Source organism: Sciurus carolinensis, chromosome 9 (assembly GCF_902686445.1).
Source record: "Sciurus carolinensis chromosome 9, mSciCar1.2, whole genome shotgun sequence".
In the NCBI taxonomy this organism is placed as follows: Eukaryota; Metazoa; Chordata; class Mammalia; order Rodentia; family Sciuridae; genus Sciurus; species Sciurus carolinensis.
The window spans coordinates 63,987,546-64,012,590 of record NC_062221.1 but is presented as its reverse complement, the minus strand read 5'-3'; the positions used below and the strand labels follow the sequence as shown (position 1 = coordinate 64,012,590).

Sequence of the window (25,045 nt, the reverse complement as noted above, 5' to 3'; positions counted from 1 at the left end):
AATGGTATAGCAAGTACTTACCTGGCATGTGTGGGGCCCTGAATTGATCCTCAGCACCAGAAAACAATAAAAAGGAAAAAAAACTAAGCACTTAGTTTGACTTGGGGCCAAAGAGGTAAAAACATGGACTCTGGAATCAGGTTCAAATCCTGACTCTATTTAGTTGTTAACTGTGTAAACTTAGTTACCTTTTCTGTACTTTTAGTCTTTTTACCTCTAAATTGATAACAGTACTTATCCCATAATGTTGATGAAAAATTTAAAAATGAGTTAAATTTGTATAAGTACTTAATGCCTAACATAATAAAAACTGTAACAGGAAATTGAACATTCTATGAATTGCATGATACTATTCCCACTAAAATGAAGATTCAAACAAATAAATACCTGGGAAAAAAATAATGCTAGGACTTGGACTCAGTTTCCCCATCTTCAGCACAATTGCTCTTATCAGAGTTCAAATCACTATGTCTAAACACAAGGGTGCTCCCTATAACAGTTTACATGTCAGGCATTGAACCCTAAAACCATAATTTAAAGAACTGCTTGTATTTTTCTTGTCCCCATCCACACGAAGAGTTACCATGAGCAGCAGTGTGCTAGAGCAGGTTTGTATCTGCTCACTGGAGCTGATCGCTCAATTTTCAGCGATTTTATGAACCACTTGTTAAACAGTTGGTGGCTTGAAATCAGCTGTGGTGAGACTGTTTACATCATGAAATTGGCAGGTGCTATGAATCAGGGCTTTTGATCTTTTGAAGAGCCAGTTTTCCAGTACACAACTGGCTAGATGTGAATAGTGAGTACTCCTCCAGTAGGGGACTATATCCTAAAATAACAAGTTCATAAACAATATTCAGTGGCATGTGACCCACCAGGTCCTAGGACATAATGGCCTCAGACGAAGGTCAGGACCATAAGTTTTGCTTTATGACAGAGGGGAAAAAAAATTACACACTTTGTTTAGCAACAGAAAATGTATCAGTGGACTCTGACTTCTAGACTTCTGACTCTTAGCTTTCTACTCTGTTCTAGCACATACATGCTCACACTTACACATATGCGTATGCACACAAACACACACACATGCTCAAATAATGACCTGTGGAATTCAAGCTACACAGGAACAGAATGGCTCAGGAAACACTAAAAGAGACATAAAGTTTGTTGGACAAATATCATAATCAAAGTACTTTTTTTTTTTTTTTGGTAGTACTCGAATCAAACCCAGAGCCTTGTGCATGCTAGGCAAGCGCTCTATCACTGAGTTATGTCCCCAGCCTCAAAGTACTTTTAATGGCCACTTTTTTTTTCTAGGAAAAGCAGTGAATGCTGTTTTTCTATTTCTTTCTTTTCCTTTGGCAGTACTGGGGGATGAACCACTGAGCTACATCCCTCAGCCACTTTTGTTTTTTTAATTTTGAGGCAGGCTCACTAAATTGCAAGGCTGTCATTTAATTTATGGTCCTCCTGCTTCAGTCTCTAGAGTAGCTGGCACTGGGCCTGGTATGATTTTCTACTTCTTAAGGTGAAGTCTTCCTCATCTAAACATGTGTCTTCTGACTTTTTGTGGAAGCAGCAGGTGGAATACAAAAGGCGGCTGGACTCGGAGGACTCAGACAAATCACTTCCTCCTGTGATTTTCTTCTTCATTAAATGAGAATCATTCCATCACTTGTCTGACATATTGGAAATGAAGTAATTCGGCAGACTTATTGTTGAATGTTACGTACTGAGTTCTCTGAGGAGGCTGAGGTTCCGAGGTGGGTAAGAAAACTTCTTGTTCATAGGAAGTTAGAGTCTGGGTACTTAAACAGAGAATCCAAAGAATCTGGATGCCAGAGGATGATTGTTATGTCTTCATTTGGTCATGATGGTCAACAGTTTGGCTCTAACGACAAGTTGCTTGGGTTTGAATTCTGGCTGTGCTGTTTGTTAGCTCTGTGACCTCGAGTGGGTTATTTAGTATATCTTCCTATTCTATCAAATGGGATTTTAAGCTCTCTTCAGTTTTATTCATAAACAGAGATAATAATTATATCTATTTCTTAGGATTGTTTTGAAGATTAAATGAGATAATAAATGAAAGTATTTAGAGCCTTAGAAACAAAGCAAAAAAAATGAGTAAGATATAGATTAATGAAAGCCACAAACACTAAATAGACACTTATGCAATGCTGTAAATGCAGTGATAAAGATGTTCAGAGAAGTGTTTCTTAATTTTAACCTGGGAGTCAGGGAGGGCACTTGGAGGAGATGATGCCTGAGATTACAAATTCATTCACTTATGCACTAGTTCCTATCAGACAAAAAACATTGCTTCACCTGGCGCTGGGCATATAGTAGTAAGCCACACTGACTGACTCAGTCTCTTCCAGTAGCAGCACCAAGAAACGGTTTGGGAAGGGGAAAGTTTTATGTGCCCTTTCCCATAATTCCCAAAGTCCTCTCATATACAAAAATGGACAACTGATATTTTTTTCTTTTCCTTGAGGTATTGGGAATTAAACCCAGGGCTTTACACATGCTAGGCAGCACTCTACCACTGAGTTACATCCCTAGCTCTTTTTATCTTATTTTGAGACAGAATCTCAGTAAGTTGCCAAGGCTGGCCTTGAACCTGTGATCCTCCAACCTGGGATTACAGGTGTGTGTCACTATGCCTGGTGGACAATTTTTCAATCCTACATCAAGTGTCATGAAAACACAGCCTTAAGCCCTTCTAGAAAAATGCGAGAGCTGCAATTGGTCCCCATCTTCACAGAGTTTTCGGTCTCACAAGAAAGATTCAGTGTTTGTTTGTTTTGTTTTTTGGTAATGGGGATTGAACCCAGGGGTTCTTAACCACTGAGCCACATCCCCAGGCGCCCCCCCCCCCCCTTGTATTTTATTTAGAGATAGGGTCTCATTAAGTTGCTGAGGGTGGCTTTGAACTTGAGAAACTTCTGCCTCAGCCTCCCTAGTTGCTGGGATTATAGGTGTGGGCCACTGTGCCTGGCTTGAGAGACACAGGTTTAAAAAGAATACATATATAAGCTCAAAGATAACTAAGATTGTGATAATGGTTATAGTGATAATGGTTATTAAAACAAACAAAAAAAAAGGAAGTCATGAGAAAGTAGAGAATGAGGGGCCAGGCAAGGCCTTTCTCAAGAACTGATGCTTATGTATTAAAGTCAAGAGCTGAGTTTGTTAAGAGTTAGACTGGAGAAAAAGGAAGGAAGAGAAAGAACAGGTTGTGCAAAGATTCTGAGGCAGGGAAGAACTTGGTGTGTTGAAGGAACTGAAAGAAAGCCTTTGGTTGGAATGAGGTAAGGTGGGGAGGGGATCGGGGTGAGAGGACGGTGAGGTGGGAGGAGCTCCAGGAAAGGGGAGTGGTAGGCAGGCCATATCCTTTAAGACAAAGAAGTTCACATTTTATTCTCAGTGAAATGGGAAGTGGTTGAAAGCTGCCACCAGGGGCTATGCTCCAAGTCATGCACAGTAATACTCTGGCTGCTGGGTGAGAATGGATGGAAGGGACAAAGGTAGAGAAATCACTTGAGGGGAAAAGCAGTAGTTCTAGGTGAGATGGATGTGGCTTGCAGTATTCTGGAGGTAATGGAGATGGAGAGATGTGGAAGGATTTGAAATGGACTTGGTATTGAATTGCAGGTGGGTGATGAAGAAGAGGAAGATATGAAGAATGACTTCTGAAGGAAATAGAAACATAAAAGAGATACCTGTACTCCCATGTTATTGCAGCACTATGCATAATAGCCAATATATGGAATCAGTCAATGTGTCCATCAATGGAGAAAAGGTTAAAGATAATGGGGCATATAATAGAATATTATTCAGGCATAAAAAGAATGAAATCCTGTCATTTGTAGCAACATGAATGGAACCAGAGGACATCATGTTAAGTGAAATAAGCCAGGCACAGAAAAACAAATAATGCATATCCTCATTTATTGAAACTAAAAAGTCAATCTCATAGAAGAAAAGAGTAAAATAGGGTCACTAGAAACTAGGGAGGGAATGGCGAAAGAGGATTAGATAAGAAGTACCAAAACAAGGTTATTTGGGGGAATTAGTTCTAGTGTTCTATGGCACAGTAGGATGAATTTAGTCTACAATTTATGATATATTTCAAAATAGCCAGAAGAGTCCAAAGTTTGCCAGCACAGAGACATGTTAAGTATTTGAGAAGACAGAAATGCTAATTGCATTGATTAGATCACTATACATAGTATACATGAATTGAATTGTTATACTATACCCTATCAATATGTACAAATTAAAAAATGAAATACCCTTTAAAAAAACCAGTGTCTCCCAAGTTTCAGGTTTGAGTCCTGAGCAGTAAGATGGGTAAAAATGTCAGGAAGCCTGGGAGAGGAGCTGGTTTGGGAAGAAGTTAAGAGCTGTTTTGTATAAGTGACCTTAAGAGAGGCTACGAGATACCCTGTGGAAATGGTAGGCAGGTATGACCCAGGGAGTCTGGAGAGAGACCTGGGACTGTAGGGACATAGCTCAGAGTTCCCAAAGTACATGCAGATGATAGCTATAGCTTTAGGGAGAATGTGTAAATCAGAACTCTTATCTTTGGGGGGCCCTAGACACTGTGTTTTGTGTGTGTGTGTGTGCGTGTGTGTGTGGTGCTGGGGATAGAACTCAGGGCCTCATGCATGCCAGGAAAGCACTTTGCTACTGAGCTACATCCCCAGTACTCCCAGGTATCTTTGAGAAGGGGATAAGAGCTCCAAGTCTTTCTTTTTAAAATATTTGCTTTCAAGTTTAAGGAATTTATAGACCCCCTTAAAGCCCATCCACAACTCTTAAAAAGCCTATAGATGTCAAATTAAAAACAAAACAAAAAAGGCCAGGTGCAGTGGCACCTGCCTGTAATCCCAGTGGTTTAGGAGGCTGAGGCAGAGGATCGCAAGTTCAAAGCCAGCCTCAGCAACTTAGTGAGGCCTTAGCGGGACCTGGTCTCGAAATAAAAAATAAAGAGGGCTGAGGATGTGGCTCAGTGGTTAAGGGCCTCCAGATTTAATATCTGCTAAAAAAAAAAAAAAATCAAAAACAAAAACCAAACAAACAAAAAAACCCAAAACAAACAAACAAAACAAAACAAAGCAAAAAAACAAAAAAACCAGGACTGGTAGTGTAGCTAAGTGGTAGAATGCATTCTTAGCATGTGCCAAGGCCTGGGTTTCATCCCCAACACACACACACAAAAAAACAAAAACAAAATCTTTCTGTAGAGAGAGGAATGGATGGTGGATCAAGCTCTGGGAAGTAGCAACTTTTAGAGGCAGGGTTGAAGAAGCACAAGTTAAGGAGTGGGCAAAGAAAGGGAGGAAGAATTACAAAAAAGTACATTATCAAAAGGAAGAAAAAGTGTTTCAAGAAGGAGATATAACTCTTCGAGAAGGATAGGAAAACAAGGTCCACAAAATGCCAACTGGAGTTGGCCATAGTGGTGACCACTGGGAGGCCTAGTACTGTACTTGTGGAGGGTTAGCTCTGCAGGAGGGGCTTTGTCCCTCTGAAGCAAGAAAAGAGACACTGGATGCTGATATGGGATGATGTGTAAATTTGTGGGAGGGTCTGCATTTTTAGTGAAATAAGAGGCAAGGAGATGGCAGTTGAGGGGTTAAATAAGGATAGGGGTTTTGAAGAAGAAGAAATACTTTTCGTGTCAAGCACGGTTTACCAGTAGGACTGTTACCTACTTGGGATTGTGGTCATTGGTTAGATCTTTTTATGTTGTCCAGGTTGGCCTTCAACTACTGTGCTCAAGGGATCCTCCTGCCTCAATTTCCCAGTAGCTGGGACTACAGGCACATACCATCCCACTCAGCCTGGGCTGGATCTTAAAGAGTAGCATCAGAAGAGCGAAGGGCTGGGCCCTGCATTAACAGGGCCCAGCGCCAGGGCCCAGAATCCTGATGAGTTTGAGAATCAGTACACCCTCCAGAATTTCAAGACTTCTCCACCCCCTTCCTCTTGTTTTGGGCTTCTCTCTCTCTCCTATTTTTTTTTTTTTTTCTTTTTTTTCTGGCTCCTTTTTCTTCAGCCTATAACCATGCTCAAGTCTTTCCTGGTGACTCAGTATCTCCTTCCAAGTCAGTGTCCAACTTCTTTTTACTTCATACCCAAAATATCTGCAGCAGGAAACTTTAAAATATTCAGCAACTCTTCTCTTTTCCTTTTTTCTTTCATTCTCCCCCCACCCCACTTTAGTACTGGGGTCTGAACCCAGGGTCATTCTACCATTAAGCTACATTCCCAGCCCTTTTTATTTTGTATTTTTGAGACAAAGTCTTGCTAAGTTATTGAGGGTCTTGCTAAGTTGCAGGAGCTCAACTGCTTTTTTTTTTCTTACAGTTTCCTTGTCCTGTTATGCATTGTCTCACAATGAAGTCTGGGCTCTTCGTGGTCTGTTGTTTATTTGTCATTTGCAGGGCTGGGCACTAGCTAGGTAAGCACTTTACCACTGAGCTACATTCCTGCCCACCCCCCTTTTTTGGGTACCGGGAATTGAACTCGGGGGCACTTGGTCACTGAATCACATCCCAGCCCTATTTTGTATTTTATTTAGAGACAGGGTCTCACTGAGTTGCTTAGCACTTGCTCTTGCTGAGGCTGGCTTTGAACTCGTGATCTTCCTGTCTCAGCCTCCTGAGTTGCTGACAGGCTTGCGCCACCTCACCTGGCTCCCTGTCCCCTTTTTTGACCCTGGGTCTTGCTAAGTTTTCCACTCTGTCTCAAACTTGAGATATTCCTTTCTAAGCCTCCAGAGTAGCTGAGATTATAGGCATGTGCCACTGCTTCTGGATCTTCCTGGTCTTTTAAAAGCCTAAATGCATTGCCAGGTTTGTGTTGGGCAGGTTGGAGGTACACACTGCAGTCCTTTCTATTTTTCACTTTGAGACAAGTTCTCACTAAGTTGCTTAGGACCTCACTAAGTAGCTGAGGCTATCCTCAAACTTGTGAACCTCCTGTTTGAGCATTTGGAGTTGCTGAGATTACAGGCATGCACCACTGCCCCTGGCCTGAAAGAAACTTAGGAAGCTGCTGTAACCGTTCAACTTAGAAAAAGGACAGCTACCAGTGGGAAAGGAGGAAGGAATTTGAGGCTTATAAAGGAGGTGAAATAGATAGGACTTGGTGATTAATCAAGGATGACTCACACATTCCTGACTTTCTAAGTCTGATGACTGTGTGATGCTGGTGCCAACAGCTGAGGGAGGGACCGGAATGAAGGCAGAGGATGAATTCTGCTCTGGACACACCATGTTTGGGGTGTCCCTGTGAGTTCAAATAGAGCTGCCTGGCAGGCAGTCAGATATTTAGTTTTAAATTTTGTGGAAGAGGTCTGGGTTAGAGATTGCTGATTTGGCAGTTGAAAGCATAAAGGTGGAAGTGATCCCCCAGAAATGAGTGGGGTGAGAAGAGCTGTGGGTTTAGAGTGGTGATTTGCATTTAAGATTTGCAATTGGTGGCACTTAAGGATGCCACAGAAGGAAGCAGAGAGCTTAGTTATTGAGATGTGACAACTGGGAATATGCAATCTTCTGGAAGTGAAGGTAGTCCTGAAGGTGAGAGCATCCAAGGTGTCATGTGTAGCAGAGATGCAGAGAGAAGACTGAGGAATGCCTGCCAAGTGTCGGCACACGAAGGTCATAGGTTACTCTGCCTGGGCAGGGTGAAGAAGGGTGTGAATGGGGAATTAGAGATGTCAGAGTGCTAAGTGGTGAGAAGTGAGGAAGTAGAGGCCGGCAGGGGAGACCACATGACATGGAGAAAAACACTTGGCATCTAATCAGAAAGGGCATTCTGAATGGAGGGCTGGCTCTATAGTTTTGTTTTCAGGACTGGGAAAGATAATAAGGGGAAACAACCAGGAGCTAAAGAAGCTGGGGAAGGTAGGGGAGGGAGGTTTTTCCTGCCTAGCCCCACCCAGTCCGCTTTCTTTCTTACGGTTTGCTCAACACTTCCACACCCCTTATCTCATTTAATCATTTCAACACCTTGAGGTTTCAAGCAAACGGTGAGTGAAGCGGTTGGGAATAAACGGTTGTGGTTCATTTTGGCCCAGTGGCAGTCTATGCCACGCTGAGAGGAAATGCCACCAAACTCTCCAGGCCCACCTAGGGGGACAAGAGGCACTGTGTTTCTTGCCTTCGATTAGGTGTCATCATGGACTTGGGACAGTGTACCGCCCCAGATGTGGTGTCACCCTGAGTTGTGGACCTGTGGGGCAGCCCCCAAGAATTGTCCAGGCTGAATGCTCCTTGCACCTGGTGAGGTATTCCTAAGTGCGAAAGACAGGGGCCGCGCGCATGCTGTTGGTTCCTCCAAGAAGCTCCCACAGCTAAGAGTTGTTAGCTGCAAGGTGGAATAAGAACAGTGACGACCAGGTGTCAAGAGCGCGCGCAGGTTAAGTAAACCCGGGACAGGAAGATGGCGGGAGCTGCAGGCAGCAGGTGGCTGAGCGCGCTCTCCGCTTCCCGCGCGCGTCGCCGCAGAGAAAACCAAACCCGCGATCTGAACATCCGGCCCGGGGCCTACCCCGAGATAAATCTTCTGCGGAGGGAAGTATTCAATTTTCATTCAGCGCTGTCGTAAGATTCTTTCCCGCGGGAGGCGGAGGAGGCGGGTGGGTGCAGGAGCTTTCCCGTGCTCCTTCTTGTCCTCTGCCCGAGGCCAGCACGCTGTTCGTGATCAAATTCTAATTATAGTATTTCGTGGGTTTATTTGGGGGAGGAGACCTAAAGGAATGAGAGACCTGGATTTGGAGCTAGCACCTAGTTTCCTCTTCACCAGTCTAACTCAAGCTTCCTCCTTTGACCGTGATTCCGGGCAGGTCTGGAGTAGTCACTGGGACTCAGTTTCTCTGTTCGTAAAATGGGGATTTGGACTGTGGTCTTGCCTTTGCACGGCAAGGATGGCGAATTCCACTTCATTCCGCCCAAAAGAGCCGCCCTGCCTCACCTGATACCCAACTTCTTGGGAATACCTTTTTCTAAGCTGTTCTCCCCTTGGTAGGTTCAGGGGCCAAAGCGACGAAGTGGGCGGAGCAGAGACATCGCCCCGCCCCGCTCCCTGACGTCCCCTCCGCGCCCCTCCGCCCTCGGCGCTGGATGAGGCAATCACGTGACCTCACATCCGGCGCGGGATTCCCGAGCTCGCGGCGTGCTCCCCCGCCTGCCTGCCCGCCGGCTCTCCCCGCAGCGTGATCGGGGCGCCGCGGCCGAGGGGAGGGGGGTTCGCTACGTCGCCGGCGGCTGGAGGCCGTTTCGGAGTGCAGACCGCCCCCCTCCCCTGCGCGCTTCCCCTGCCGCCGTCCCTTGTTCTCGCCCTGCCCGCCTGCACGCCGCCGCCGCGGGCGCCGAGGAGCACAGCTCGGACGCCCCTGTGCCCGGTCCGGGCCCCGCCGCGGCGCCTCCCTCTCAGCCCGAGCCGCAGCGCTCGGTGGCGGCGGCGGCGGCGGCGGCGGCGCCTCGAGCCCGAGCGACCCGCGGCCGCCGGCGCCGGCCGAGAGCGATGGGGCTGGGCTGAGGCGAGGTGGTGGCGGCGGCGACAGCGGCGGCCCAGCCCCCCGCGGCCTCTTGGTTGCTCCGGCCGGGAGGCCGCAGAGGAGACGGCGCGGCAGCGTGGCGGGTGAGTGTTCGGGCGAGCGGGGAGTGGGCCGGGTGGATGGTGGCTATGGGGAAGGCTGGAGCAGGCGAATAGTATTGTCGGGGTGCCAGGTGAGTTTACGGGCTGCCACCTCGAGCCAGAATTGGACATCACTTGTCATGGAAGGTGTGTGTGGTGGGGAGGGGGCGCTAAGATCCCGGAATCTGGGACCGGTGAGGGGAGGAAGAAGGGTCCACGTGGTAGGTGCGATGGCCTGCTGTGGACACGCTGCTTGCGGGGAGGGCGAGTGTGCGAGGACGCCGGGGCGCGGGATGGTGACCCAGGGCCTCTAGAAAGTCCGGGAGGTGGCATGGTTGAAGATGGAGTGTTGGCAGGGCTCTTGATGGGTTTGTGCGGGTGCTGACTATAGGAATCCGAGTTGGTCCTCACCCACAGAGTAGTAGAGCCCCTTGCCAATCACCGCTTTGTATAAATTAAGGCCCAGAGAGGAAAAGCGACTACCGACTTTCTGAAGGCCTCTCTCTCCGACTCTGGCAGTAAGGACTAGAAAAACCCAAATCCATTTGCTTTTGAGTACTTTCCTGACCACTCTGGCATTTTTCTCTCATTCTCTTCACAGGGTCAGATTCTGGTGAAAGTATGCTTCTGGATTTTGGGGAGGGGGTTGGGGGTGAGTTGAGATTCGGGGAATGGGATTGGGGATTGACTAACTTAATTTCGGGGCTTCCCAGTTTGCAAAGCTCTGGTGACAGGTGTTTATTGTTTCCTCTTCCCGTAGATCTGACACAAACATCCTAGGATTTTGGTGTCTGGACATAGGAGGTATGAATCATTCACGTAATTAACCACTTCTAATCATCAGTGTCTTAGAGCTGTATATAGTGGTTATATTAGTGCAAAATGAATGGGTAATGGAGTCGTAAACCTAGAAACGGAAACCTGTGTCCTCTACACATGATTCTGAACTAAATGAGTGAGCATACTTGAGTATGTAATGCCTATTTTAGATCTATAAGGTAGAAGTTAGAATTTAAGAAATCTAAGAAATGCAGGGACTTTAAACATGAGCACTGTCTTCAAAAGTATTTTTTTTTTTTTTTTTTGCTGAAATTAAGGTGTTGTGTCTGATGTGATTCTTTTGAAGGGCCAGTACATAATTAAAAGTGCTGTGCTTTCTCTGTTGGTTAAAACTCAGCCTCTTTGTTAAGGCACATGCATTAATTTTGTTTTGGTGGCTTATATGTTGCTTTGCTTAATACGCTACAGTTGCCAGAATACATATGTGTACTATCCATCTTGTTTTAACCCCATGCCTGAACCAGGACATCATGTACTCTAAGCAAATGTTTCAAGTGTTTCATTACTGAGCTACATCCTTAACCCTTTTTAGAATTTTATTTTGAGGCAGGGTCTCACTCTTTAGGTCTTGCACTTGTGATCCTTTTGCCTCAGCCTCCAGAGACCCTGGGATTATAGGCATGTGACACCACACTTGGCTTTAACAACCTCTTTTTAAAGGCACATTAGTTCCTGGAAGTTCTTTGAAACAGTAAACCTATTATTAATGATTGTTGTAGAAGATAACTTTTTTTTTTCCTTCTTGAGTTATTAAAAAAAAAAGGTTTAATGAGCTCATGGTTCTGGTCCAAGGTTAAGGGGCTTTATCTAGTTTTTTGTTGGAGTTCCTAGATGGCACAGATGTCATGTCATATGCTGAAAAACACAGCTTCATATATATATATATATTTCAAATATATATATATTTCAAATACATAGATTTTTCAAATATATATTTCAAATATATATATATATTTTTTTTCTTTTTTCTTTTTTAGCATTATATACCATTAGGTCAGGCAGAGAGAGGCTGAAATAGTTAAGTGAGATTTTCAAACATTGTTAGAACAGCAATGCCTATTTTTGGTCAGGGGAATGGGCAGGAAGTGATACTGTTTCATTGCTTCAATTAAGTAGTATGTTATAATAAAAGAATAGTTTATTTCTAAAATAAAGTCAGGTTTCAAGTTGAAGCATTGTATTGTTGTAGGAGGACTGATTTCTTTGTGCAGACCAACCAGTAAACTTTATTTAGGGAACCTATGGTAATTAAAATTTTAATTTACAACTCATTTTAAATAGAGTAAGTTCCTATATGGGTAGGAAACTAGTAATAGTAATTAGAACAAACTTATGTACTTCTGAATATCTAAACAGTATTTTCTGATAAGCTACTTGAGCTTTCTTATCAGATATTAGAGCTAAAGTACTTAGACTGGTTTAGTTAGCTCTTACTAGATTAGGTATTGTCAGTTTCCTGTCATTTTTTTTTATGTGTTGATTCTTATGTGGCTAAGAACTATTCACATAATCTGCTATAGCCGATTTTAGTAGAAAGAGCATGACCTTGGGACTCAGACCTTTGATTTCTGATTTTTAAAAATTCTAACTTTAACTAGTGCTAATAGTTATTGACTGAGGTTATTGTATACTAGGTTCTGAAAAAAAAACACGTAACATGAATTATCTCACTTTATAAACCCCTTTATCCAAATGAGGAAGTGGAGACTCAGCAATGTTGTTACCCAATTATATACCGCTAACTTCATTAAACCTAGAAACGTCTATGTAATATATAGTAATATAGAACTTAAATTCTGGCTGTCTTTGAAGTTCCTTAGACCATAAGTTGCTTTTTTTTTTTTTTAAGTTCACACAAAAAGAAACAAATAGCCATTTATTATAATTCACTTGAAAGCAGAAGAATGAATGAATGAAGATACCATATATTAGAATGTAAAGGACAGATGATGTTTATAATAAATGACATTAAAGATGAGTCCTAACATATTTATTCATATAAATGAACCGTATTGGCTGGGTATGTGGCTCAGTGGTAGAGCATTTACCTAGCGTGTGTAAGACCTTGGATTCAATCGTCAACACCGTACAAAACAAAGCAAAAACAACCGCAAAACAACCCTAAAGCTTTTAAAGCCAGTAGATGGCATTTCTCTTTAGTGCCTTCTTTATGTTGTTACTAGCCTTCTCCCTATTTAACTTCTTTTTATTAATCTGTTTCATCATAATCTCTTTTCTCAGGGAAGTCTTTCTTGAACTTCCAGATTTCTTTTTTCTTTTTCTTTTCTTTCTTTCTTAATTTTTTTTTTTTTTTTTTTTTTTTTTTGGTACTGGGGATTGAACCCAAAGGCACTTAACAACTGAGGTACATTCTCAGCCACCCCTCACTTTTAAGTTTTTAAAAATTTAGAGACAGGGTCTCTCCAGGTTGCTTAGGGCCTCATCAAATTGCTGAGGCTGGGCTTTGAACTTGTGATCCTCCTGCTTCAGTCTCCTGAGCTGCTAGAATTATAGACATACACTACCACCACTGTACCTGGCTTTTTTTCTTTTTTCTTTCTCTTTGGTTTTTTTTTTTTTTTGATGCAGTACTGGGGGGTTGAACTTAGGGGTGCTTTACCACTGTTCTACATCCCTGAATTCCTGTGGGTTTTGTTTTTTTTGTTTTTTGTTTTTGTAAGACAGAGTCTCCCTAAATTGCTGAGGCCGGTCTCTATAATTTGTGACTCTCCTGGCTCAGCCTCCGAGTCACTGGGATTAAAAGTGCTTCATACCACCTGGCCGAACTTCCAGATTTTAATGGGTCTTGTACATCACTAAGTCTACCTCCTCTTCTCATTTCACTCATCAGTTTAGTGTCTATTATCTCCACTGGCTTGTAAATTCCATAAAGTGTGAATTGAAACTATTTTGTTTATCATTATGATCTTTAGCATCTGGCAAAATACCTGACATAGGATAGGCATTCACTAAGTATTTGAAAATAAATGACAGTGAGTTAAACCAGATAAAAATAAAATAGCATGATTACAAGAAGTCAGTATACATGAATAACAAGTTTGATATAGCCATACATGTAATCAAGAAATGCAATTGAAAAAAATTTATATGACTGAAAATGAAGTAAAAAATAATGATTCAAAGCTAGTGAGGCTGTGATAAGCATGTGGCACTAAAGTGGTTATCAGCTATATATGTTACAGAAAGAAATTAAACAAAAAATTAATTCAAATACTCATGCCTTTTAACACAGATTTTACTTCTGAAGAAACATCAGATATGTGTAAGTTGCTTGATGTCTCAGGTTTTTTTTTCTTTTTTAATTAATAACACTAATACTTCAGAGAGGTTTTAGAATTAGCTCATAATGTAGATTCTGAGTATTATATATTAGTGGCATATAGTAAGTATTTCCTTTCTCCTTTCCACTCCATATATTGAATGAGCATATGCTTGTGTGGCGTGGTGGTTTTGTGATCACTGTGAAGATGAGACTTTAAAATGTGAATATGCTTTATTCCCAAAATGAATTGTAATCTTAGGAGACATGTTCTAGATGATATTACTGTAGATTTATAACCTACTCAGTGGTCAATGAAAATGAGCAGTGATATGAAAGTACCTTATAGAACTTTGTTTTAATCTGTTTTTTTCTCAGTACTCCAGGTGATAGTGAAATAAGAACTTTATGCTTGTGAATGACAACAGAATGATTGTAATTTCTGAAACCATTGAAGATAAAAAATAGAATTTCAAAATGATTTTAATAAACTGATTTATTTAAAATGGTTCTCTCTGCAGGTATGCATGATGACTTAAACTAACTATATAAATATTAACTGTGAGACCTTGTATGTGAATGGACCATAAATGGAATAAGAGTTAGCAGGGCCTCCCAACCCCCACTCCGTGGCAGGGATTGAACCCAGGGATGCTCAACCACTGAGCCAGATCTCCAGCCCTTTTTTATATTTTATTTTGAGACAGGGCTCACTGAGTTGCTTAGGGCCTTGCTAAGTTTCCTGAGACTAGCTTTGAACTCATGATCCTCCTGCCTCAGTGTCCCAAACTGCTGGGATTACAGGTGTGGGCCACCCTGCCCCTTTTAAAGAGGACACTCTTGAAACTCAAATCATAGTGGTATGCTAAAAGATGTTAATCTAAGCCCGGCTTGGGGGTGCACACGGTAATCTCAGCAACTCTGGAAGGCTGAGGCAGGAGAATTGCAAGTTCGAGGCCAGCCTTAGCAGTTTAGCAAGATCTAAGCAATTGAATGGGACCCTGTCTCAAAATTAAAAAAAAAAAAAAAAAGGCAAGGGGTAGCTGGGGATATAGCTCAATAGAAAGCATCCCTGGGTTCAGTCCCCAGCATTGGGGTGGAAGTGGGTCTGACTTTTCTGAAGGTGACAAACCTGGCAATAATCTCTGCTTATTTGTTGATGATTTCACTTTCTGCAGTTTCAGTTAATGCTCAGTCAACTGTGATTCGAAAATATTAAATGGAAACTTTCAGAAATAAACTATTCATAAGTTTTAAGTTTCCTACTGTTCTCAGTAGTGTAATGAAATCTTGTGCTGTCCTACTCCTTGTCTGGTTTTGAATCATGCCTTTATCCTACATATCCACACTTTGTAGGCTACCTGCCTATTAGTTGCTTAGTAGCCATCTCTACTAAGAGATGGACTGTCATGGTATGTCAGTGCTGTGGTCAAGTGACACATTTTACTTAATGATGGACTTAAGGCATTAGAGCAGTGATGTTGGCAATTCACATATGCCAGAGATAAGCCATTAAGTGCTTCCTTTAAGTGAAAAAGTGAAAGTACAATAAGGTATTTTGAGAGAGAAAGAAAAATGGAGACACCAAATTCACATAAATGTTATTAAAATATAGTTATAATGTTCTTTATTATTAATACAATAAAATAATAAATGCCTAATTTATAACTTAATCATAGTTTTGTGTGTGTGTGTGTGTGTGTATACACACATATATAGAAAGATAAAGCCAAAAAACAGGATATATCGGATTGGTAGTATCGACTGCTTTAGATATCCACTGGGGGTCTTGGACTGTGTCTCCTGCTATAAAGGATACTACTGTATGCCATCTTATCTGAATAAATCTGGATCCGAGAGGTAGCTGACAGGACTTACTTTTTGATTTTGGAATTTTATGAGTTGAAGTTAACTTGCTTATAGAGAGAACAAATCTATAGTCATCAATACTGTTCTAGTTAGCCTGCCTGACTAGTTCAGATAACGTGCAAGAAGCAAGGAAATAATTTTTAGATACTTATTTGAGTTAATTTTCATATTTTTAGAGTGAGAAATAAGTTCAGAATTGGGGCACATTTTAGTTAAGATTTATTAAAAAAAAAAAAAAGGCTCTGAGATTATTTAATCTTGAGAAAAGTAGATATTTTGTAATGTAGAATGTCCTGAAGTTAATGGTAACCAGTGATAGGGTAAGTTATGAATTAAAATAATTTGCATTAGTAAGATTAAAAATAGAGGTAATGTTGCTGGATATGGCATAGCATTGTGATGAGAATCTGTATCCCAACTACTCTGGAAGTGGGAGATCACTTGGGTTCAGGAATTCAAGGCCAGCCTAGGTAACATAGTGAGACCCAGTCTCAAAGTAAAAAATTAAAAGGGCAGGTGACTTTTTGAAGCTCAGTGGTAGTGCCCTGGGGTTCAGTCTTCAGTACTGGGGAGAAATGGCAACAACAGCAATAACAAAAAACAAAACAAAGCAAAAAAAAAAAAAAAAAAAATAGAGATAAAACAAAACAAAGCAAAAAAAAAAAATAGAGATAAAATGTCACGAATAAATGGTATCTGGCAAAAGATGATCAGTGTTACAATAGTTTAAAAAATATTTTTATGTTAACAAGTAAGAAGGGAGAAAAATAGAATGAAGGAAAGAGAGCTGTCCAAGTAATCAGATGTCTGAGACTGAGAAAAGTTGTTTGAGGATGGGGATTGCTGGAGAATTCCATAGAGCAGTTCTCTGAAAAAAACACCCCAACACCAGATTTGTAAACATTTTAGACTCACAGGTCATATTGGGACCTTTGCTAGGATTAGAGATGGTAAAACATTAACTCAAATAGCAAACTTTAAGATTGGGAAATTAATCTGTTAATCAGAATTTTGTCTCTTACACTTACCTCTGTGGATCTTGATTTGAAATAGTTAGGTGAAACTCAGAGACTAGTCAGAAATAAAACTAAATTTCCAAGAAAAGAGAGTTAACTACATAAAGTAGAATTTCTTGATTACATAGTTTGGAATTTGCTGATGTTTATAGAATCTTTTCTCAGAAATTTTATATACTTATATAACTGTTACTGGGTATTTTTACCCTTTTAATTTGTACTCTGTAGTAATGGCGCATCTCGAAACTCAAATATTTTTCTAGGGAGAGCCAAGTTTTAAAATTTTGCTTTATTTTTTGGTACTGGGACTAAATCCAGGGAACTTAACCACTGAGCCACATCCCCAACCCTTTTTATATTTCATTTTGAGACAGGGTCTTACTCAGTTGCTTAGGGCCTCTCTAAATTGCTGAGGCTGTTTTTGAACTCTAGATTCTCCTGTCTTGCTGGGATTGTAGGCATGTGCCACTGTGCCTGGCCTGAGCACCAACTTTAAGGGTTGATTGCTTGACAAACTTCTTAAACTATTTTTAGTTTGTTTTAAAATGAGTCATGGAGTTGCTCCCATATATGTGTCTAAGGTGGCTTTTTTACAGTATTCCTGATGCTCTGTTTTTTCCTATTTATGAAATAGGATGAAAAATACTTCACTTACTCATTTATTTGAATATAAAATGAAAACGTTTTGGTTTCCAACTCTTTGTGATTGATCTAAACAGCTAAACAAAGTGAAAGCATGTTTTTATGTGGAGCCTTTGAGCCTAAATTCTTATTTTAGATAATAAAAGTCACTAGTTTGAATTCCAGCAAGTTGGGAGACTGAGACAGGAGGATCACAACTTTGAGGCCAGCCTCAGCAACTTAGTGAGACTCTCTGTCCAGTACCCCCTGTCCCACCCAAAAAATATCACTAGTTTGACAACTAATTGGAAATTCATGTTCCTTCAGTTCCAGCAGCCATTTTTTTTTTTTTTTTTTTTTTTTTTTTGTTCCAGAGATTGAACCAAGGGATGCTTAACCACTGAGTAACATCTCCAGTGCTTTTTCGTATTTTATTTTGAGACAGGATCTCACTGAGTTGCTTAGGGCCTTGCTAAGTTGCTAGACTGGCTTTAAACTCATGATCCTCCTGAGCTGTTGGGATTACAGGTGTGTGCCCTGCCCAGTTTTTCCTCTAGCTTAAGAACAGGTTACTTTCTTCTTCCTCCTCTTCTTCCTCTCCTTATACTGGAATTGAAACCAGGGATACTTTTCACCAACTACATCCCCAACCCTTTTTAAGTTTTTTATTTTGGGTAGACTTCCTAAATTGCAGAAGCTGACCTTGAACTTGGCATCTTATTGCCTCAGCTTCCCAAGCCCCTGGGGTTATAGGTGCCCAGTGAGGATTGCTTTTGGGTTTTCTTAAAAAAAAAACCAAAAAACAAAAAACAAAAAAACACAGAAAACATCTTCATAGCATACCGAATGCTTAGAAGTACAACCCTCTTTACAGTTTTCTTCTGTTCTTTGTCTTTTCTTCTCTATTCCTGCTGCCCCGGCTTTTTCACTATCTCCTTTTTACTCTTGCTCTATTTTGATGCCTTCCTGTGCACACTACTACTTTTTTGTTTCAGAATGCAGTTGTAGTGTAATCCTTTAAATACTTTAGTTAATTTAAGCTCAACACTGTACTACCAGCAATGCACATTACTTAACTGGTAGTAAGAAGAATGGTGAGACCAACTTTGAGCAAGTGTGTGCAGTGACGCCTGCATCACAAGCAGTCATTTGCTAACTACAACAGGTTTAGTATGAGTTGCATCTGAAAAATATGAGTCTGAGAACTAATGAATATTTTGATTTCAAAGTCCATCTTTAAATTGTGAATTGAAGTGTTAAGTAAGTTATTAGGGGTACTAATAGCATTGCATTACAGGTTTGGTTGTATGTATGTATGTGTGTGTGCACATGAGGTACTGAGGATTGATCTCAAACCCTCTTGCACTGAGCCACAACCCAAGCCTTTAATTTAATTTAATTTTTGACAGGGTCTTGCTAAGTCACTCAGGCTGGATTGGTATTTCTATCCTCCTGCTTCAACCTCCCAGGTTGCTGGAGTTACAGGTGTGTGCCCCCATACCTTGGGTCATTACAGTTTCAAATAGTCACTAATTTGTGTTAAAATGAAAGAAACATCCATTTATGTATTGCTGAACTTTATAGTTTTCAGTTTGGGGGAATTAGGCTTACTTATCAATTTGGTTTGTTTACACAAGCTGTTACTGGAACTCTTTTTTTTTTTACTGGAACTCTTGATTTGTCAATTCCTATTGTTTATATTGCCCACATTACGAAATTTCTTTTGCTTATTTAAAAATATTCTCATTTGGTCAACTAGGTGATTTTACCTCCAGGTACCCACTCTCACCTCTAAAGAAAAACAGACACAAAACTGTTATACTCTATTTCATAAGTGTAACAATGCAGAGGTAGTTGAAGTACTTGTTACCAGTAACCTGTGTCTTTCAATACACATACTCTCCGAGATAATGTTAATAATTTTGTGTGTATTTTACACCTTTCTCTGCTCTTATTAAAGCACATATCCACAGTTTTTTGGTTGTTACAAAGTAGTATATTTGTAATTTTTTCCCGTTATTATATGTTTTGTGGAACTATCTTGGATTCTACTCATAGATCTAACTCATTTTCCTTAATTTCATGAGTATTCATCCATTCTGTTGATGAACATTCAAGTGTTCTATTCTTGTTTTGTTTTCTCTTACTACAAAAAATATAGCCAGATACATGTTTTGTGCATACATACTCATATATAAGTAATGTGTTGTGGATTTTTAAAATTATAATTGTTGGATTAAAGTATATATAAGTTTTAAATTTAAATATACCATCAATTGGTCTTCTGAAAAGACTTAGTGTTACTGTTACTCTTAACAGCAGTGTTATAAGGATGCCTCTTATCTGTTTTCTTTTTCTTTGCCAGTTTAATGGAAGAGTAATGGTTTACCATATAATATTATGCTTTACTTATTTACTTTTATTTTTGAGGTACTGGGGATTGAACCTAGGGGCATGCTACCACTGAGCTACATCTCCAGCCCTTTTTATTTTTAATTTTTGTGATGGGTATTGCTGAGTTGCTGAGGCTGGCCTCAAACTTCTGATCTTCTTGCCTCAGCTTCTCTAATTGCTGGAATTACAGGTGTTCTTCATGGTACCTGGCTCATGTTATATTTTAAATACCATCTTGTCCTCCAGTAGATTTCTGTGTTCTTTAATTGTTACGGTTTTTCTCTCCTCTGCTCTATAACACTGTAAGATCCTTGAATTGTAGTTTCAGACAATTGTGAATCTGGGAGTAATCTATATAAAGGGAGTAATAATATACCTGTCTTCCTCTCCCCATTATCGTTTGTTTTGTGTTCATTGCATATTTTAGTTTTCTGTGGAGACACATGAATACAGTGGCTCTTTTAAAAAGACAACTTATTCTTTCTTTATCATGATCTCCAGTGGTACTAAAAAGTTTTATATATAATTTTTTCGTCTTAATCACTCTTGATCACTTGGAATAATTGCAGCTACTCTATTTATTAAGGCTTATTAAAACTGTCAAGCCCTTTTCCTTCCCAGTGTTGGATCGCCACCTAGGGATGAAAGAATGCATCAGCAGGCCATACACAAAGGCAGTGCTCCTGTAGGCCCAAACTTGCTTCGTTGAAATCTTTCATAGGCAGTATCCCACTTGCATCATGGGAATGGAGAAATTGAGACCAAGACAGGTATAATAATTTGCATAATAGTTTATGTTGAATTGTCATTTATGAACAAGTTAAAGCTGATACCTGATTTCTGTGTTCATCTTTTTGTTTGTTTCTTTAGGAGTGGGGACAAAGTTACATATCCTTCTGCTCCTAATATAATAATAAACATGGCTTATATGCTCACTTAATCCTTATAGGTGAATTATTTTGATAAAGCAAGAATTTCCTGCTATATATTATGAGATACTACTTTTCCTCGGTTGGGCCAAAATGTAAAGGAGATAAATAAATCTAATCAACTGTAGCTTCATAGAAATGTACTTGTTAATGGAATCTTCAAAATGACTTACTCTTGCCTGAGGTAAAATGACTTGTGAGATCCTGGCAGAAGTGTTTTGAAGATCCATTTGTCTTTGACCCAGGGAAAATGTTTAAAGTTTTAGAACCAAAGTAGCTTCAATAATTGAAATAGAAAAATCTTTTATTCACGTAAGTAGACAGATTTTTTTTTTAAATTTGAAAACTTATTATGTTGTATATAAATGATTTTATACATATTCATTTTATAAAGAAAGTAAAGTGTAGATTTAATTTGTTAGTCCAAAGGTAACATCCCCTTTTTACTAAGTACTATACAATTAGACAGAAAGCTAATATTTTGTGTCATGATGACAGTCTTACCTTGTGGGACGTCTCTGAATAAAAGGGTTGATTTCTTTTTTTAAAATCATGTATGTAATGAAAATGATAAAGATGTATGCAAGAATGGTGTATTACGGGCAAAATTAATTCTTTGTATTGATACAAATACAGGTAATTTTATTATCTTTCTTAATTATAACTTATTTTGTTATAGCTATCACATTGTTTTGTAACATACAAAAAAGTAAATTATAGAAAGGCTTCACTTTACAAATGTAAATACAGTCTTGGTTTGGTGTATATTGGATACAATGGTCTTCCTTAAGCCTAAACACAGAAACAAAAGCATGTATTATAAGAGAAAGTCTAAGATGGGAAGTGATAAAATGGGTATTGAGTAGAGCTTTGTTAAAATTTAGCTGGTATCCTTGTAAAATTTCCATGTATTCATTAAATTATATTATGTCATGCTTATTGTTAGGAGCTGACTTGAAGTTTTAAGTTTTGCCTTCAGATAGTTGTCACATTCTGGTTATTGCAGTTGAAAGATTCAGATATGTTTATTCTTTTTTTGTGTAAATATTTATGTGGATATTAAAATTGAGGCTGTTCAGTGTGAGTAGAGTTAGGATTTTGCGTATAGTAGGGCATATTTTATTTCCAGTGCAAAAGGTAGAACTGCTTTTGAATTACAGGAGGTCATTATTTTTGCTGTGGATGTTCCAAAATAATGTTCAGAATGCTAGCTCTTCTGTTTCTGTTTCACAACCTTGAAGCACACTTTGCTTGTAGAGTCCTTAAGATCGGTTTTTCAGTCTTTGTTTAGCATCAATAAATATTGGTTAATTTTCAACAAAAAAACTCCAACTATGAAACAAAATGGGACCATTCCTTCTCTTATTTTAGTAGAGGTGTCCCAGGAGCCTTAGTGTAGTTTCAGTTTTTAAAACTCCAGAGGTACATATGTTACAAATGTCTGAAAAAAACATTGGAAAATTCAGTTGCTTCAGTTTCTTCTATTCTTACTTAGTTTTGTGAATTTTGAATGATACTTTTAAAATTTCAGCATTTTAATTGGATGCTGCTGAAGATGGCGAATAGAATGAAGTAAAAAATTAAATTAAAAATGTATTATTCAGCTGGGCACTGTGGTGCATGCCTGTAATCCCAGTGACTCTGGAGGTCAAGGCAGGAGGATCACAAGTTCAAGGCCAGCCTCAGCAACTTAGTGAGGCCCTAAGCAACTTAGGGAGATCCTGTCTCTAAATGAAATACAAGAAAGGACTGGGGATGTGGCTTAGTGGTTAAGTGCCCCTGGGTTTAATCCCTGGTACAAAAAATAAATAAATAAATAAATAAAAATTCAAAACACAATTGACCAAATTAAATTGTTATAGTGTGTTCATGTACAAATATGTAACAATGAATCATACTATTATAAATAATAATAACCAATTTTAAAAAATTGCTAAAAATGTATTATTTAGATTTGCTTGATGTTTTACTTTGGTTACAGAACATTCTGTAAATCACTTTGTGAAATAACCTACATCTTAGTTCTAGGCACATACATAGATTGTCCTTTTTTAAAAAAAACTCAAACTCTACACAGTTAACTATTACAGTATTATTGTTATATAGCTCATGAAAAGTTCAGGTTTGAAGCAAAGATGGCTTGGAGACTTGGGACCTGTTCAAGCAAGCTTATCTTTTTTTTAGGAAATGATCTGATCACCTTTTAATTTAGATTAAACACTATTCTTTGAATGGTCCTTAATAAAATTACATAATGTGAAAAAATAAGTAAACTTTTAAACAAAATCATTATGTTAGTTGAGGTTTAATCCTAATAGTTTCACTTTGTCCTATATTGTCTTTTTTTTTTTTTTTTTTTTTTTTTTTTTTTAAAACACAGCAAATCAAGTTCATTATAAATTCAAGGAAGGGTTTGGCTAAGCACAATAGCCTATAAGCTCCTTGGTATTTAGATAACATCAAGACTCAGGCATGCACTGTGGAATTGGAACTTCAGCGAGCTAACAAGATAGTATTTATTTAAATAGTGGGATCTCTACCAGTGACAGATCTTTGGAAACCCATTTCAAATTGGTGAATTAATTTTAAATTAATTCTAAATTTTAATGCTGTCATTTTGAAAGCAGTTAAAACAATCAAAAAAAAATTTGGAATAGAATCCTCATATTTGAATGGATTTTTATGCTTAGTTTTATTTTCAGTAAAAGCTTTTGAAAGCCCTGCTAATATCAGCAGTTGAGAGGAATTATGATGTAGTGCTGAAGGTAAGAAAAATTTCTTTATTTTCTGTGATTTAGAAATTGAATTGATTAAAAATACACCAGCAAACTACCAAAGTTACATTTTGTTTAGTGAATTTTAGAAGTTTGCTGTTCTTCCAAGTGTCTAATTAGATATATGCTAGAATGGTATTTAATATGTATCCTGATAAGCACTGCTTAAGATATTTTATTTAGTTCTTTATCTTTATGGAATCATTGAAATAATGTTAAGCTATTTATGTACATGTAAAATCTAAATATGCATTTATAATATACCTGTATTTTAAATAAGCAGTGTTGAAATTGTCTCATTGGAATTTTCTAAAAGTTTATGTGAAAGATAAATTCTTGACAGTTTCCTATCAGGTGTATAATATGCTTCAAGTGAGTAATTGGTTTTTAGAGGAACTTTATTTAAATTACTTTTAGCACTTTTACTTTAGCAACATTGGGTAAGACTTAAGAATTTTGTCTAAAAAGTAACAGAATTCTGGAGAAATAATACTTGGAAAATGAGTAATGATTATAATATGGTCAGTAATTATATTTAGAAAAATATGAAAATAAGATTGTTAAGGCTGTAAATTACCTGTGATAGCTTATTTAAAATAATTGTAGTATTTGTAGGTTTTTTTTTTTTTACTGCAGAAGGTAAAATATAATTATGCTGCACTAAGGTGAACTCATTCAGCATTTTTAGAGAAAGTTTTTAAATATAAATACATGAGCTTAATGAAAACATTGAATTTTAATGGCATTTCATTTTCTAAAATCCTGAAACCTTTGCTTATTTATCTACTGAGGAGTTTATGATAATGAGTTAAGAGTTTATAGATAATGCCTTTTGAGCAGTGGATTTGGGACTCCAGAGGCAGAATTCTCAAGATTTAACTCCTTTGTGCTAGGAATAAATGTCTTCTAAAAAAAATTTTTTTTTTTCTATCTATAAACTTCAGGTGGGTAGCTTTTATTTTATTTAAAAAAAAAAAGAGTGCTTTCTTTTTGGGGCAAATTCTATATGTTCAAATGTAAAAAGATTGGTATAATGAACTCTTATATACCTATTCACTCAATTTTTAACTCAGATTTAGCAGATTTTGACCTCTACAGATGAGTTTATTTAAAAAATTTTTTTTAATTTGGAAGTAACAGAAAAGTTAGTATATTCGTGTAAAGTTCTTCTTGAAGCTCATTGATTAGCCTTCTGATATGCAGATTCTGTTAGTGAATTTGTCTTTCCTCATATTCCTGGTATTAGTAATTTGTATCCTCCCCAGCTCTTTGTCTTTTAGATGCATCTATCTGGTATGAATCTACATTGTGTACAACCATAGAAATGAAATGATGTACCCTATTTGTGTACTCTGAATCAAAATGGAGTCTGTAAAAAATAAAAATATAATTTAAAAAATCGTCTGTTGCTTTCATCAGCTTTACTCTATTTTTGTTTCTTATTTCATTATTTCTTCTCTGAACCTCCTCCCCTTTTAATGTTTACTCCCTTTCCCCTGTGTTTACTATGGTGGTAGCTTACTAACTGAGATCATGACCTTTCTTCAGATACTGGAATTTGTTGTTATAAATTTCTTCAAAGTACTATTTTAGTGGCATCCCACAGATTTTTGGCATGTTACATCTTCATTTTAGTTCACTTCAGTATATTTTGTATTTTCTGCTTTGCTT

The 25,045-nt window shown here is 38.7% G+C and overlaps 1 protein-coding gene across 5 annotated transcripts in view; it reads left to right on the top strand.

Moving 5' to 3' along the window:
* The first annotated feature begins 8,539 nt into the window (after positions 1 to 8,539).
* The window catches only part of Atp13a3 (ATPase 13A3), an 80,305-nt gene continuing 63,799 nt past the window's right edge, over positions 8,540 to 25,045 (top strand). Inside the window, exons 1-4 of one of the 5 annotated variants that reach the window (XM_047563157.1) lie at positions 8,548 to 9,654; positions 10,412 to 10,455; positions 20,293 to 20,441; positions 23,303 to 23,365. The gene's annotated coding sequence lies outside the window, so the exon portion shown is untranslated. Of the gene's footprint in view, positions 9,655 to 10,411; positions 10,456 to 20,292; positions 20,442 to 23,302; positions 23,366 to 25,045 lie in introns of all 5 variants that reach the window. The other 4 variants (XM_047563156.1, XM_047563159.1, XM_047563155.1 and 1 more) reach the window with 4 other exon arrangements.